Raw genomic sequence first — 16,104 nt, 5'->3', positions numbered from 1 at the left:
TAAACATTAGCCGCTTAAGGAAACTCGAAAATGAGAGTGACAGTAGAAATTAAAATGGAATTGTGATCAAACTGCGCATGCTCATCAGCCTTTGTGGGCAATACTAATAACCAACTTAAAGTTGTTAGTGGTTCTAACTTGAAATAATAATTTGGTGTAACAAATTGATCTAAATTTCTATTTAACTTACATTTCTGTGTTATCTTAACTTTTTTAATGTTAAATTGTTGAATTAACTTTAAAAACTGAGTTTGTAATACAAAATGTAAGTTGGATTTTTTACAGTGTATCAACATTTAAACCTCTGTTCATTCTCAATAAGAGCTTCTCTAGATGTCTGACAGAAAGTCACAGAAACTTGTAAGGAGGATCTGTGAACGTCTATATCGGACGTACAGAAGACATAAAAAACATTTTAAAAAAAGACGTCATAAAAACATTCTGTCTCCTCAGTGGACGTCTTTTCAACATCTGCAAAGACATAAAAAGACGTCCACTGGACGTAACTTTGCCCAGTGGATTAGGTTGATGTTAAAATATGCAATATAGTAATTTTCACGTAATAGTTCCTTTAAAAACAAACAAACATGTTAAATACATGTGACTTCATGCCACAAGACTGCTAACGTATGAAGGTATAATTAACACTGGATTTATTTAACATGCATTATGTACCATGTGTTGAGTTCAGTGTAAAATGCATTGAGTAAAGAAGTTAATATACTATATATAATATAGTTATTTGGGGTGGTGCTAGCGCAGTGGATAAGACACATGTCTTTGGTGTGAGACCCGGGTTCGAATCCACTGTGAGACACCAGTGTGTCCCTGAGCAAGACACTTAACCCCTAGTTTCTCCAGAGGTGTGCGACCTCTGACATATGTGGCAATTGTAAGTTGCTTTGGATAAAAGCGTCAGCTAACTGAATAAATGTAATGTAAATGTATTTGACCCGTGTTATGGTCTTTTATTTATTTAGACGACTTGAATAATATGAAGTCGTGGCCTAGTGGTTAAGAGAGTTTGATTCCTAACCCTAGGGTTGTGGGTTCGAAACTCGGGCCGGCAATACCACCACCTAGGTGCTCTTGAGCAGGGCACCGAACCCCCAACTTCTCCCTTGTTGCTGCAGCATAAATGATGAACACTGCTCTGTGTGTGTGTGCATGATGGGTTAAATGTAGAGCATGACTTCTGAGTCTAAGTCACCATACTTGGCTGAATGTCATGTTGCTTTTTTTTCACTTTAAAATTGCGTATGCTTATAGAAAATAGGCCTTGTGTTCAGTGAACAAAAAAATATTTTGTTCTGATATTTTCTAGGTTAACATGACTATTTATGTTATGACAACTTGTGATATTAAGTTATTTTAAGTTGAGTGGACTTTAGTACCCGTTTGTTAAGTTTACTCAAAAAAGCGCTTGCAATAAGTTGCCTTATTTTTTTAAGTTGGCACAACTTTTTTTTTTTTTTACAGTGTTGTGGTACGTACTCTGTGGTCAAAATTACTGTTCTAAAAGCTTATGAACTTGTCCCAGAAGCATACCGACTGCGTTTTCGAGGTTGGAGACGTGGAGACAAGTCACATCTAGAGTTTATGCGTGATTTGGCTATGCATTTTGACTATTGGTGCTCCGCGGCCGGGGTTGACTCTTTTGAAAGCCTGCGTGAGTTAATTATTTTGGAGCAGTTTAAAAACTCTGTACCGGAGTGCATTGCCACTTATATTGGTGAGCGTGGAGTTAAGTCTGTTGGGGAAGCTGCTGCACTGGCTGACGATTATTTCTTGATTCATACTTCAAGAGGTGGTGTTGGCCCTTATGAAACAAGGGCAAATAGGCCATTCGAAGATAAGAGACGTCGTGTTCCAGGGGACTCAGAAAAAATTTGTAATTACTGTAATAAGCGAGGACATTGGAAAAATGATTGTTATGCTCTTAAGTCTTGTCCGACGCAAGAGTTTCCTAGGACTAATCCTGTGTGTTCTGCATCTATCACTGACAATGAGTTAACTGGAATCACTGGAGAAGGCGATCTGGAGTTGAAATCGTATTTGCCTTTTATTACAGAGGGATTTGTTTCATTAATGGGAAGCAAAGAGCAAGTGCGCATAAAAATTTTGCGTGACACTGGTGCATTTGACTCGTTTATTATAGCTGCAACATTGCCATTTTTTAAATGACACCTTTATGGGCTCTGACATTCCTGTAGTTGGAATGGGTTTAAATGTTTTGAAAGTACCACAACACAAAATAATGCTGCATTGTGATCTCTTCCAGGGGGAGGTGTCTGTTGGTGTGCGACCAGCACTGCCTGTGGATGGCGTTGCTATGATCCTGGGTAATGACATAGCTGGTGATAAAGTTTGGGCTGATGTATCTCCACCTGCCAAAGTGACGTTGACTCCTCAGGTGTGTAGTAAGCCTGATGAGAGTGAGGTACAATTTCCCTGATGTGTTCAGTGCCTGTGCAGTAACTCGTTCAAACTGTTTGGATAATGATTACTCTGAAGGTGTGGCCTCTAGTCCTCCTCTACTGTTACCCATTGTTCCTTGGTCTGTTTCCCATGATGAGCTGATGCAGGAGCAGAGAGCTGACAACACTTTGAAGCCTTGTATGGATGGGGTTTTTTCTACTGTCGAGGTCAGAAATCTTTCTTGTTGTTATTTTTTGCATGATAATATCTTGATAAGAAAATGGACGCCGCAGTTTGAGGGTTTTGTTGGTGATCTGATTTAAGGATTTAAGATTTAAGAGAGGTCTCAAGGTCACTAGAGCGTTCGAGTCTATCCTCGAAGAGGGCCGTGTGCCTCAGAAATTGCAGACGGATCAGGGAAAGGAATTTTTTAACAAACAATTTCAAGATGTGATGAAAAAGCACGACATTAATCATTTCGCTACCGCTACCGATTTGAAAGCCAGCGTCGTGGAACGATTTAACAGAACGTTAAAAAGTCGTATGTGGAGATTTTTAACGGCTACAAATTCCCGTCGATACATAGATGTTTTACAAGACATCATGCAGGGGTACAACACCAGTTATCATCGAAGTATCAGAATGAGACCCGTGGACGTCGTCAAAGTAAACAAGGGTCAAGTGTTTCAAAACTTGTACGGCGATATAAAGAAGACCGAGAGACCCGTATTTAATTTCAAAGTCGGCGTCGTCGTCAGGATTTCTAAAGTGAGAGGTCCGTTCGCCAAAGGTTATGAGCAGAACTACATGGTGAAATTTTTCACCGTATCCTCGCGTATTCCGCGTCAACCCCCGGTCTACAGACTCACCGATTTTGACGGCGATGTCATCGAGGGGTTTTTTTACGAAAAAGAGCTGCAAAAAATAAATGTGTGGAAAAACAAATCTTTTAACGTAGAAAAAGATTTTAGGTCAGAAAAAACAAGGGAAATCTATGCTTGTTTTAGTGAAATGGCTAGGGTGGCCTTCAAAATGTAATAGTTACATAGATAAAAAAAACTCAGCAAAGGACCGCCATGGACGATCACGGGTTCTACGTCACGTTGCCGTGCAATGCATCGTCGTCGGTTTATCCTGAAAATCACATATCCTCCTATACGACCAGGTTAGCAAAAGCTATATACTTGAAAGGACAATGGGAAGTCAGACTCGCCGAAATCGAATATCCTAGAAGTTGGTACAACTTTGATGACGAAGATGGTCATTTCATCCTACATACGGCCCCGGAACCCCCGGATAGCAAGACCTCCAAAGACTCGTATATCGTTTTTTCTGTAATTATGAAATTACACATAAGCGGTGGGTACTACGCAAACATTCGTGCAATCCTGCATGCTATAAATCAACTTATCGCACCAGCGGCCGTATTGAGTCACGACGAATTAAAAAAAAAGGTGATTCTGACCGCGAAACCCAACATTTCAGTGAGTTTTCGCGGGAGACTAGCCACTATTTTAGGAATGACGCTAAAACCTCTTGGAGGTTTAAACTATCATAAAAAACAGATTTTACCGTAAACACCATCATGTACACCCCTCATCAATGCGATTTCAATGGGGGGTTCTACACGATGTACGTCTAAACGGACATTATCCAATATCAAGCGGTCGGTGATTCTTACGTCCCTCTTTTGAGATGCGTACATATATCGAGTAAAAGCAACGACTCGGTCATTGCTAGATACGACACCTCGCATTACGCATCGATCACCAAGGATCACATCACCGCCGAGTACCATTTCCTTACGGGAAAATCATCGTAAAACTACACTTTAAACCAAAAAAATGGTTTATTATAGACCCGGAGAGACCGCTGACTATGTCAGCTACTACCAAAATCAGGCTGGCGGGGATTTGCCGGGCTATGCCGGGGGAGGGGTTATGTACGGAGCAGGCTTAGGGGGTCTTTTCAGAGGCCCGTTCAGGATGGCTATACCTCTGTTAAAAAGAGGATTTAGCATCACGAAACCCCATCTAAAATCGGCGCTAAAAATATAGTATCCGACGTCGTCTCAAACGTATTGACGCGATCTCATAATGATAAAGCTCAAGACGGATCCGGTCTGATGGTCATGGCACATAAGAGGATGTCTAAACCACCGGGTGTGAGGAGGCGTGGTCATTGGGGAAAGAAGAAAACAACACTTGGACCAAAAAAACGCTCAGTCGTACGCAGAAAGCGTAAGACGTCTGTTAGTCGAAAGGCGTCGATCAAGAGAGTCGCAAAAACCATTTTCTAACATGGCGTTATTGCACCGCATGTCGGGGGAGTGCATCAAGTACGAGTTGGACCTATTTACGGTCCCGCTGACGCAGACCGTTATTGAGAAAAACGGCTATTTAGAAGTAGTCCCATTATCGGCCATATCGGACTCGTTGCAGCGTTGGAGTTCTTTATCGCCGGCAACGGCGATGATTATTTGGATCTCAATAACACTATGCTCTATCTACGGGTGAAAATCACGGGGCCTGATAGAGCAGTTATTGCCCACCCAGCAAAGGTGGGGCCGATAAATTACCTGGCGGCTACCATGTTTTCACAGGTCGATGAACCCTCTGTGACCGCCTGATATCTCAGAGCTCCGGAACTCATCCGTATCGCTGCATCATCGAAAGTCTGCTCAACTACGGTAAAGATAAACTGGAAACTATTTTCACCGTCGGGCTGTTTCACAAAGACACAGCCGGTCACATGGATGTACATGACCCCGATTGTTCTCCATACCCGCCGGCTCTCGCGTTTCCAATCAAGAAAAATCTGTTTTTAGGAACGCTGCCAAAGTCTATCGTTATCGGTATGGCCGATAACGACGCATTCACTGGTTCCTACGAGAAAAATCCATTCGCGTTCAAACATTACAATCTGGAATTCCTAGCAGTCTACGTGGATGGTCAACAATTTTCCGCCAAGCCTCTACAACCTAATTTCGATGCCGGTTTGGCGGTGCGCGAATATTATCAGCTGGTGATGACGACCGGAAGACACCTTAATGATCGACCGCTCTGTATCAGCAGGAATGATTTCCTGAACGGATACACGCTCTACGCATTTAACCTGACGCCGGACGAGGACTGCGGTCAGCACATTTCCCTCATCAAGTCCGGGAACACCAGAGTCGAAGCTCGTTTCAGCCAAGCGCTGCCGAATACTGTTAATTTAATAATTTATGCCATATTCGACAGCCTCATTGAAGTGTCTAACCGCAGACAGGTACTGATCGATCACTACTGAGAGATGAACACGCTACAACTCACAGCTATCATGGATAAAATAGCATGCAGGACTCATTTTCTCTGGGTTCTACCAAGCGATCAACTACCCAAAAAACCGTTGAGGATCTTACCGTCCTTCTGCGTTGTTAATACCCACCCTGCTCGATTGGCGGACGAACATTGGGTCACCGTTTATTTAGCCCGAGAGGGGACCGCTTGTTTTTTCGACAGCTTCGGCAATCCGCCCAACAGCCCCTGCTTTCCAATCAGCATCAATAACTTTCTAGACGTCAACGACGTCAACGTATTATATTCCGACAGACGCGTCCAGGATTATTCATCGGATACCTGCGGACAGCACTGTGTGTTTTTTCTATATCATTTAGCCAGAGATCACGACTATAACCACGTGATGAAACTATACACCAATGATTATATTAAAAATTATAAAATGGTGTCCCTCTTTGTGAAGAGATTGAGACCGCATGTTTGTAATGATAAAATGTTATCATGCATTCATTGTGTGCAGACATGTTTGACGTATAAATAAAAAGCTTAAACCATTATATTTCTTATCGTCTTTTATTTATTTAATCATAAGATACATATTAATGCTCACACAAAATCTAAGGAGTCGTTACATTTCCAGCCATTGCCCTCGGACGATAGCCGGCAATTTAAACGCAGAGTCTTCAAAATCTGGAGCCAAGCGAGGCGAATATCTCCTCGCCTTTTTTTTATAAGGTCTAACAGGCGGTGATGGGGGTTCTACAGGTTTACTCTTTAGAGAGTTAATCTTGCGTCTGACCTGTTGATTCGGCACCGTAGAAAAAGGGATGTTTAATGCGGCAAAGGCGCGTAGAAACTCTGACCATCCTGGAGGACCTTGTACGGCTTTACCCCTGAACACAAACTCCCCAGATTCGTTCCACGAGCGTAGTCCTTTAGCTTTAGACATCTTGTCTAATATGTATCTGCTGTTTTTCACGCTTCTCGATGGCACATTCTTCAGAACTTCGGCGACGACAGCCTCCTCAGCTTTACCGTCTTCAACGTTAGCGGCAGTCTGCGATTCGTCTTTATGACCGGGATCAAGATCGGGTAACAAAAGCGTTAAAACACCGCTCTCACGATCCCCTTGTTTAACGATGGTCAAAAACCTGCTCAGGGTATTGCTGTAAAGTTTGACTTTTTCGTAAGGATTCAAATCGGTGCGGCGTAAAATATTTCTTATGGCGACGTCCAAATCGCTCTCCACGGTCTGTTGAATGTTCTCGCGAGCATTTTCACTCTTGAGCTTATCCAGTTGATGGTGAGGGACTAAATACATCTTTTCGGCATACTCCATCCTAACGATTCGCTATCAAGCTCGTGAGAAACGGCACGGCGACACTTAGGAGCGGTAACAGGAACCCTCCCTTCTGGTTGAAGACTCGTTTCTTGGCCGCTATGCCAACTTTTTATCGGCTACAAATTTAATATCCGCTTTTCTCTTTTTCAGTTTTTGGTACTGTTGCCTGTTGACCGGAATAACGCCATAGAGGATGTTTAGAGCCACTTCGCAAGAGCGCTAAAATGAATTCGTCGGACGCCAATTATAAAATAAGACGTCGTTGTTTAGGAGTGGCTTAATGTAGCAGTTTTAACAACGGCAGATTCTTACAAAGTCTGGCGGACATGGTTATCACGCTCTTCTTTTTTTCGGGATATAAACCACTTGACGGTCTGAAAACAATCCTGTTCTGAGACGGTACTGCTCCGGAGTTTTTGCTTTATAGTCTATCATTAGTATTCTGTCCTCAGTGTGTGTGACTGTACACAAATCGACAGATAGCTAACAGGCTTCAAGAGAAAGTCAGAGACTGGAGTAAAGTTCAAGGCTCTTTACTGTTGTCTTAATTCTCATGAAGGAATCTTTGTAAAACTGAAATGATACAGAAAGATAGCACCAATCACTGAATGCTATCCAAACATGTCATACATTAACAGACATGAAATAATGTACTTTTAAGCTTCAAAGTTGTAACACATATATTACATTCCGCTAATGTGCTTATAACTTATAGTAAATATAGGATGTGCAGCTCAACAGCTAAACTAACAAACTTTTGATGACCTCTTCACTGAAAGGCTATACAATAGCAGTTTTCATGTGTAAACAAATAAATATTCAAGAACATTCCAGAAAGTTTTACATGACATATGTATCAACGTAATTAACTATAAACTCAAATACAACTTACAAGCGATGCTTTCTCAAGGCACAAACACAAAATGAAGACAGGATTAGATGACTAGAGCTGCCAGTGGACCGCATGGAATATAACTACTGATGTATTTCCTGATCTGACTGCATCATGTGATAAAATCAACCAATGAAAGCAATGTAAGAATTACATATGAACACAATGAATTACTCCTAGATGACCACTAGGGGGAGAAAGAAACAAACTAAATGCAAAGTATTCTTACATAACATGACACTCCCCGCCTGGTATTAATAAAATACCACTCTCTGAATAACCTTATTAAGTCTGAATAAAAAGGGAAAACTAAATCAGTTTAATTCCTCAGCACTCTTGAGAAGGATCATCTCAGAAACAGGTCTCAAGAAGGTCCTCGCTGACCCAGATCTTGTGACCTTGAGTTCAATCTTCCTGACCTTACCATCTTCATCAGGGAATGTCCTTGTAACCAGAGCCATGGGCCATTCATTCCTTTTCTCCTGGTTATCCTTAAGCAGAACCAGGTCACCTTGCTCAATATTAGGTCGTACATCCTACCACTTGCTTCGACTTTGCAGCGTAGGAAGGTACTCACGTCTCCATCTGCTCCAAAATGTGTTGGCCAGATGCTGTACCCGTCTCCACTGCTGGCGATGAAGATCTGTGCTGTCAAAGGTTCCCGGAGGAGGAGGGTAAGTAGACATCTTCTGAGTCAGAAGTGTAGCAGGAGTAAGAAGAAAGGGTGCCTCCGGGTCTGGAGAAATAGGTGCGAGTGGCCTAGCATTAATAATTGCTGTGATCTCTGCCATCAAAGTAGACAACACCTCATGAGTGAGGCATGAAGGGTTGGTTTGCATAAGCATGGAGTTGAGTATCCGTCTGGCGAAACCAATCATTCGCTCCCAAGCTCCTCCCATATGGGAGGAATGCGGAGAGTTAAAAACCCAAGAGCAACCCTCTTCACCCAAGTACCTCCTCACATTGGGCTCTTTGGGATCGGTAAGGAGTATGTGCAGCTCCTTGCAGGCACCTGTAAAGTTGGTTCCACAGTCTGAACGGATTTGCTTAGCAGGTCCCCGCAAAGCAAAGAATCTGCGCAATGCATTGATGAAGCTTGATGTGTCCATCGCCTCTATCAGCTCTATGTGCACGGCCCGTGTGCTCATGCAGGTGAAAAGTAAAGCCCACCTTTTGCTGTTAGCCTGTCCACCGCGGGTTCGTCTTGTGGTGACAGCCCATGGGCCGAAAATGTCAAGACCCACGTAGGTGAAGGTAGGTCTGCCATCTTTTGTTCAGCGCTTTTCCCCCGAAGTTTGTTACATGTCACACATTTGTGAAGGATACTGCTGATACATTTCTTAGCGCCAATGATCCAGAATCCAGCTTCACGGACCGAGCCTTCTGTAAAAACACGACCTTGGTGCTTAACCTTGTCATGGTAATGGCGCACGAGCAATGTTGCAATGTGGCTGCGGCCTGGAATGATGAGAGGGAACTTTTCTTTAGTGTCGAGTAACGCATGGTTGAGCCTGCCTTCTCAGAAGACCCTCTTCGTCCACATAGGGGTTAAGCTTTCTCAGTGAACTATCTTTTGAGATATCTCTCCCAGCAACCAAGCAGGCGAACTCTTTGCTGTAAGTTTCCCTTTGCACACACTTGACAATAAGAGTTCCTGCCTTAGACAGTTCTTCTGCCGTGTGAGGTTTGCCGCACAGATGCCAACCACTACAGCTGTCATTCTTGGTTTTTACTTCATTTCTTTGAGACTGAATGATGTGTGTCAGAAATGTTGTGGCTCGTACCAGAGACTTCCAAGATGAGAACCGTTCAAAACGATGAGATCCCAGATTACATGATGGAGTAGAGAGAGTGGTGGCATGAGAACGCACATCAACGTCTGCATCTGGATCAATGAGCTCATATGACTCCTCTCCTGAAGTGGCTTCTCCTTCAGGAAGGGACAAAAACGAAGGCCCCGTGAGCCAGGTTGTGCTTGCTAATTCAGCCGCAGGTACAGAACGTGTAGCATGATCTGCTGGATTCTGTGTGGTGCAGACGTAGTGCCACTGCTCAGGTTTGGTGGACTTCCTGATTCGCTGGATTCTGTTGGAAACGTACACATAAAACCGCCTGGTCTGATTGTATATGTACCCCAAGACGACCTTGCTGTCTGTATAAAACCGCAATGTGTCTACACTGATGTCCAACTCACTTTCTATCAACTCTGCCATTTCTACTGCCAACACAGCTTCTCCCAGTTCCAACCTTGGGATAGTGTGAGCAGATAAGGGCACCAGTTTTGCCTTTCCCAAAACAAATCCCACGTAACACTTTCTATCATCGCTGATCACCTTGAGGTAAGCTACAGCGGCAATGGCCTTCACCGAGGCATCTGAGAAGATGTGGAGCTCTTTCTTTTGGGTGGTGGTAAGGGTAGTAGGTGTGTAGGCTCTTGGAATCTTGAACTCACTCAAGTCTTGCAAGGAGTCTTTCCACATTCTCCATTCAGTTTCCTTCTCATGTGGGAGAGGCGTATCCCAGTCGAGGGCTTCAATGCTAGTAAACTCTCGTAACAGGAACTTCCCTTGTATAATGATTGGCGCCACAAATCCGAGAGGATCAAACAGACTGTTCACGGTGGCTAGAACACCTCTACGGGTAAAAGGCTTCTCGGTAGATGCTACTCTGAAGGTGAAAACGTCATGTTTAAGATCCCAGCTGAGCCCTAAGCTGCGTTGAATAAGGGCTGAATTGTCATTGAAGTCCAGGTTCTGCAAACCCTTTGCGTGGTCTTCTAGTGGGAAGGCATCCAAAACATCAGAGTGGTTCGACGCTATCTTATGGAGGCGTAAGTTTGAGTCGGCAAGCATCTCTTGCGCCTTTTTCAGCAGATCTATGGCTTTAGCAGCTGATTGTAGAGACTTGAGGCCGTCGTCGACGTAGAAGTCGCGCTCCACAAAGTGTTGTGCCTCTGAGCCATACTCACTTGCTCCATATTGTGCCGCGTGATGAAGACCATAGATAGCTACTGCTGGCGACGGGCTATTGCCGAACACATGGACTTTCATCCTGTACTCAACAATCTCCTTTCCAGGTTCGTTGTCCTTGAACCAAAGGAACCTAAGGAAGTCTCGATGGTCTTCTCTGACAGTGAAACTGTAAAACATCTGCTCAATGTCTGCTACCACTGCTATCGACTCTCTGCGGAAGCGTAGTAAGACTCCAAGTAAGCTGTTATTCAGATCTGGGCCTTTAAGTAACACATCATTGAGAGAAATCCCATGATGCTGAGCACTGGAATCAAACACGACTCTAATCTGGTTCGGCTTCTGAGGGTGATACACACCGAAGATTGGTAAGTACCATTGTTCCTTTCCCTCTTGCAGCGGTGGAGCTAACTCTGCCTGGTCGTGATCGAAGATCTTTTGCATGAAGTTCACAAAGTGAGTTTTCATCTCAGGCTTTCTTTTAAATGTGTGGCACAAAGAGGCAAGGCGACTAAGAGCTTGTTCTCGATTGTTTGGCAGCTGTCGCCGTGGTGATCGAAATGGAAGAGGCGCCACCCAGCTATTAGACTCATCTATAAACATTTCTTTATCCATAAGCTCCAGGAAAAGATCATCATCGATGGAGAGACCCACTTTGTCATCATCTTTGGTTCTCTCAAAAATCATTCTGCCGAGGCTGCAGTCATGGAGGACTGGGGTGTGGTTTGTAAGGCCGTGAAGAGATGTGCAGTGTAGTCCTTCATTACCAAACCGCTCCTTGACTTGAATATGATTGGGACATGGAGTAAGGTGAGATGGACGTCCATTTTCAAGCACGTTAGTTCGAAAAGAATTTACAGACTCTGTCTTTTGGGCTGAGCCCAAGCAGACGTTACCTATAACTACCCAGCCAAGGTCTAGTCTTTGAGCGTAGGGTGCTCTAGGTGGCCCATTATGTTGTTCTCTGACTTTGTGAACCTGGAGGATGTCGCGTCCCAGAAGAAGGAGTATCTGGGCCTCTTGATCTAGGTGTGGTATCTTGTGAGCTATGGACTTCAGGTGTGTGTGGTGCTGTGCAGCTGCTGGAGTTGGAATCTCTGTGCGGTCATTCGGCACGTGATTGCATTCAATGAGTGTAGGAAGCATTACGCTTGTTGTTTCATCCAGTGACTCCACCATGAACCCTATGGCTCTTCTCCCAAACGCTTCAGTGACCCCTGAACATGTGCGCAGAATGTATGGTGAGTTTGACCCTTCAATTTGAAAGAGGTCAAAGAATTCAGACCTGGCCAAGGACCTGTTGCTCTGGTCGTCCAGAATGACATACATTTTCACAACTTTGTCAGGGCGTGCTTTAGGATAAACTTTCACTAGGCAAATCTTCGAACAGGATCTAGGTTCCTTACTGTTATCACAGACCTCCGTGCACCTAGAGGTGACTGCCATCTGAAGTGTGTCTCTTTCACCCTCCCCGCCATGCTCTGAGGAGGGACTTTTCCTGTCCCATGGTGGGGGTCCAGGATGCAATGCTGCAATATGGTTGTCGCTCTCACATTCTGTGCACTTCAAAGCTACTTCACAGTTCTTAGCCTGGTGAATGGTAGAAGAGCAACATCTGAAACAGATCCCATTTTCTTTAAGAAAAGCTTTGCGTTCCTCTAGTGACTTACTTCGAAAACCTCTACACTTTTTCAGAGGATGTGGCTTCTTGTGGATCGGGCATTGTTTGTCTATTTCTCCTCGCCTGCTGCTTGAACTGTCCGTCTGGGAAGCTGTTTGTAGCGAAGCAATTCCAGTCTTGTGAGCAGAAACATAGCTTTTGCCATATGCTGATTTCTTTTCCACTCAATCAAACTTTGATGGTCCTGTAGTATACCTGTGGGAATTATTCAACGGGGTTACAGGGGCTGTCAAGAGAGTGAAACTTGGGTCGTTTCTTCGGCGTGCTTCACTGCATATGAACTCTGTAAAGTAAGTAAATGGAGGAAAACATACATTTTGCTGCTCCTTGTATTGTGAGCCTTGAGCTAACCACCTCTCTTGCAGACCAATTGGCAACTTCTCAACGATAGGGTTGACACCCCTTGCGGTGTCCAAGTATGAGAGCCCTGGCAGGTAACCCTCAGATTTCGCAGACACTAACTCCCTTAGCAGGCCTCCCAGCTCCCTGAGCTTTATGGAGTCCTTATGACTGATTTTAGGAAAGTTCTCTATCCTCTCAAAGAAAGCTCTTTCAATTACTTCGGGGGAGCCATAGCACTCCTCTAGGCGCTCCCAAGCCATTCTTAAACCTATATCAGGCCTGACAACATGTACAGAACGAATCCGTATGACGTGTTCTGAAGACTGATTTCCTAACCATTTTGTTAAGAGGTCAAGCTCTTCGCTAGCACTTAAGTTCAGTCCTCCAATAGCGTTGCAGAATGAAGATTTCCACGCCCAGTAATTTTCTGGACGATCATTAAATTTGAACAGGCCAGAATTCACCAGCTCTCGACGTACCAAGTACCTCGCAATATCACTCATACCTGCTCTGTCGTCTGCATAGCCTAAATGTGACTGTAATGAGGCTCTACTGACAGAGGAAGGGTTTGGACGAGTAGAGAAAAGGTGATCAAAGGAGTGGTGATGAACTGCTGGCGTTGGCTTATCAGGCTGCTGCGCTTTATTACTATCGTCCCTTGTGGTGAGTTGATGAACCACCGACGTCGCTCTTTCTAGCTGTTGTGCTGCAGCCTGAATTGCACCTTCATTCTTGGGTAAGAAATGAGAAGCACTGCTGGGACCAGGGAAATGCTCCTTTCTGTCTGATTGGACCTCGAGTTTGATAAGCGGCAACAGTGATGGCGTGTATGGTTCAAGTACTGGGGGTTTTTCATCACTGAGACGTAGCTGGGAGTGTTGTTCGACGTATTCATGGGTGCGCTGAATGGCGGCTTGAACTGACTCATGAAGACTCCTACTGCCCTGAGTACCTTCGATCTCTGCTGCTGCCTCAAAAACTTCAGCTTCAGCTAAAGCTACTGCAATCTCCTTCTCTTGCTCCAAAACTGCTAACTCAACGGCTATACGTGCCTCCTTGACCTTCAAATCAGCTGCAAGATGTGCCTCTTTTATCTTCAATTCAGCTTCTCTCTGAACGAAGGTGGCACGTGCAAGTGCAGCTTCAACTTTAGCACGGGCCTTAGCAGCGGCCCTGCTAGCTGAGGACACTTTAGATGTGCTTGATAAGTTGGAACATTGTGATCTTGCTTCACGTGCCGTCTCTTGATCTTTAACACTGCCGTCAGTGATGGACGCTTTTTCCACTCCAGAAGGGAAGTCGTGGCCTGGTGGTTAGAGAATCGGGCTCCCAATCGAAGGGTTGTGGGTTCGAGTCCCGGGCCGGCAGGAATTGTGGGTGGGGGGAGTGCATGTACAGTTCTCTCACCACCCTCAATACCACGACTGAGGTGCCCTTGAGCAAGGCACCGAACCCCCAACTGCTCCCCGGGCGCCGCAGCATAAAAAATGGCTGCCCACTGCTCCGGGTGTGTGTTCACAGTGTGTGTGTGTGTTCACTGCTCTGTGTGTGTGCACTTCGGATGGGTTAAATGCAGAGCACAAATTCTGAGTATGGGTCACCATACTTGGCCGAATGTCACTTCACTCTCTCTCACACTCTCTCACTGATATGCGACATTATGTTTAACGATCATCCAAGATGTATTAGACGGGAAGTATAAAGAGGCCTTAGTATGTTTGAGGCGGTGTCCTGGCTCAGTTCTTTATCTTCTTATTGCTGTTTTGCCCGCCATGAAGCCGCTTTTTTACTATTCTGTCCTCAGTGTGTGTGACTGTACACAAATCGACAGATAGCTAACAGGCTTCAAGAGAAAGTCAGAGGCTGGAGTAAAGTTCAAGGCTCTTTACTGTTGTCTTAATTCTCATGAAGGAATCTTTGTAAAACTGAAATGATACAGAAAGATAGCACCAATCACTGAATGCTATCCAAACATGTCATACATTAACAGACATGAAATAATATACTTTTAAGCTTCAATGTTGTAACACATATATTACATTCCGCTAATATGCTTATAACTTATAGTAAATATAGGATGTGCAGCTCAACAGCTAAACTAACAAACTTTTGATGACCTCTTCACTGAAAGGCTATACAATAGCAGTTTTCATGTGTAAACAAATAAATATTCAAGAACATTCCAGAAAGTTTTACATGACATATGTATCAACGTAATTAACTATAAACTCAAATACAACTTACAAGCGATGCTTTCTCAAGACACAAACACAAAATGAAGACAGGATTAGATGACTAGAGCTGCCAGTGGACCGCATGGAATATAACTACTGATGTATTTCCTGATCTGACTGCATCATGTGATAAAATCAACCAATGAAAGCAATGTAAGAATTACATATGAACACAATGAATTACTCCTAGATGACCACTAGGGGGAGAAAGAAACAAACTAAATGCAAAGTATTCTTACATAACATGACAATTAGATAGCCGAAAGGTCGGTCGACCATGTCGTGATAACACTCCATAAAGTATTTTGTGTTTCCGGGGTACATTTGACGACCTAGCATCGCCACTTGATGGACGTCCTGAGGATTTTCAAACAGGATCATATAATTGGCGTTTAAACTGATGGTTCGGCTCGACTTTCCCTGCGCAAATAAATTTTGCACTATGTAAATAGAACTGATTACGATGGTGGCAGTATTGAGTGAACACGCGCTGCAGTTCAACGTTAGCGCTAGCTTGCTCCATGAGATCGTCGACCACGAGAAGGTTAGCGGTGGTAACAGGCAGTAAATCATCATCATTCAGACTCTGGGGTATTCCTTGTATAAATTTAATGTCATACAATTGAAATAAATCATCGTACAAAGTTTGCCAGCAATCATACAACCAAACAATGTTTTCAATTTTCTTTGAAATGATATTCAAACCTTTTTCCAACAAAAGTTTTACAAAATAAGACTTTCCGGAATTGGCTGTCCAGATACAACGCAGCTGAAAGGGTGTTGAAGTCTGAAATCAAAATCGGACACATCCTGAGACCCTCTGTGCATCGTCATCTGATCAGTAGCCGTAAGGAAGCGTGGTACAATCGCTTAAAAGCCGACGTTTATCGTAGACGACCTTAAACCTTTTAACGACTGATTTGTTTTGTAATGTGAGAGTCTTTT

General features: G+C 43.9%; 1 protein-coding gene across 2 annotated transcripts in view; it reads left to right on the top strand.

Annotated features, from left to right (window-relative positions):
- The window catches only part of LOC132160252 (uncharacterized), an 849,275-nt gene that overhangs the window by 753,668 nt on the left and 79,503 nt on the right, over nt 1-16,104 (top strand). The window lies entirely within an intron of this gene.

Source organism: Carassius carassius, chromosome 16 (assembly GCF_963082965.1).
Source record: "Carassius carassius chromosome 16, fCarCar2.1, whole genome shotgun sequence".
In the NCBI taxonomy this organism is placed as follows: Eukaryota; Metazoa; Chordata; class Actinopteri; order Cypriniformes; family Cyprinidae; genus Carassius; species Carassius carassius.
This window is presented reverse-complemented; position numbering and strand designations above follow the sequence as displayed.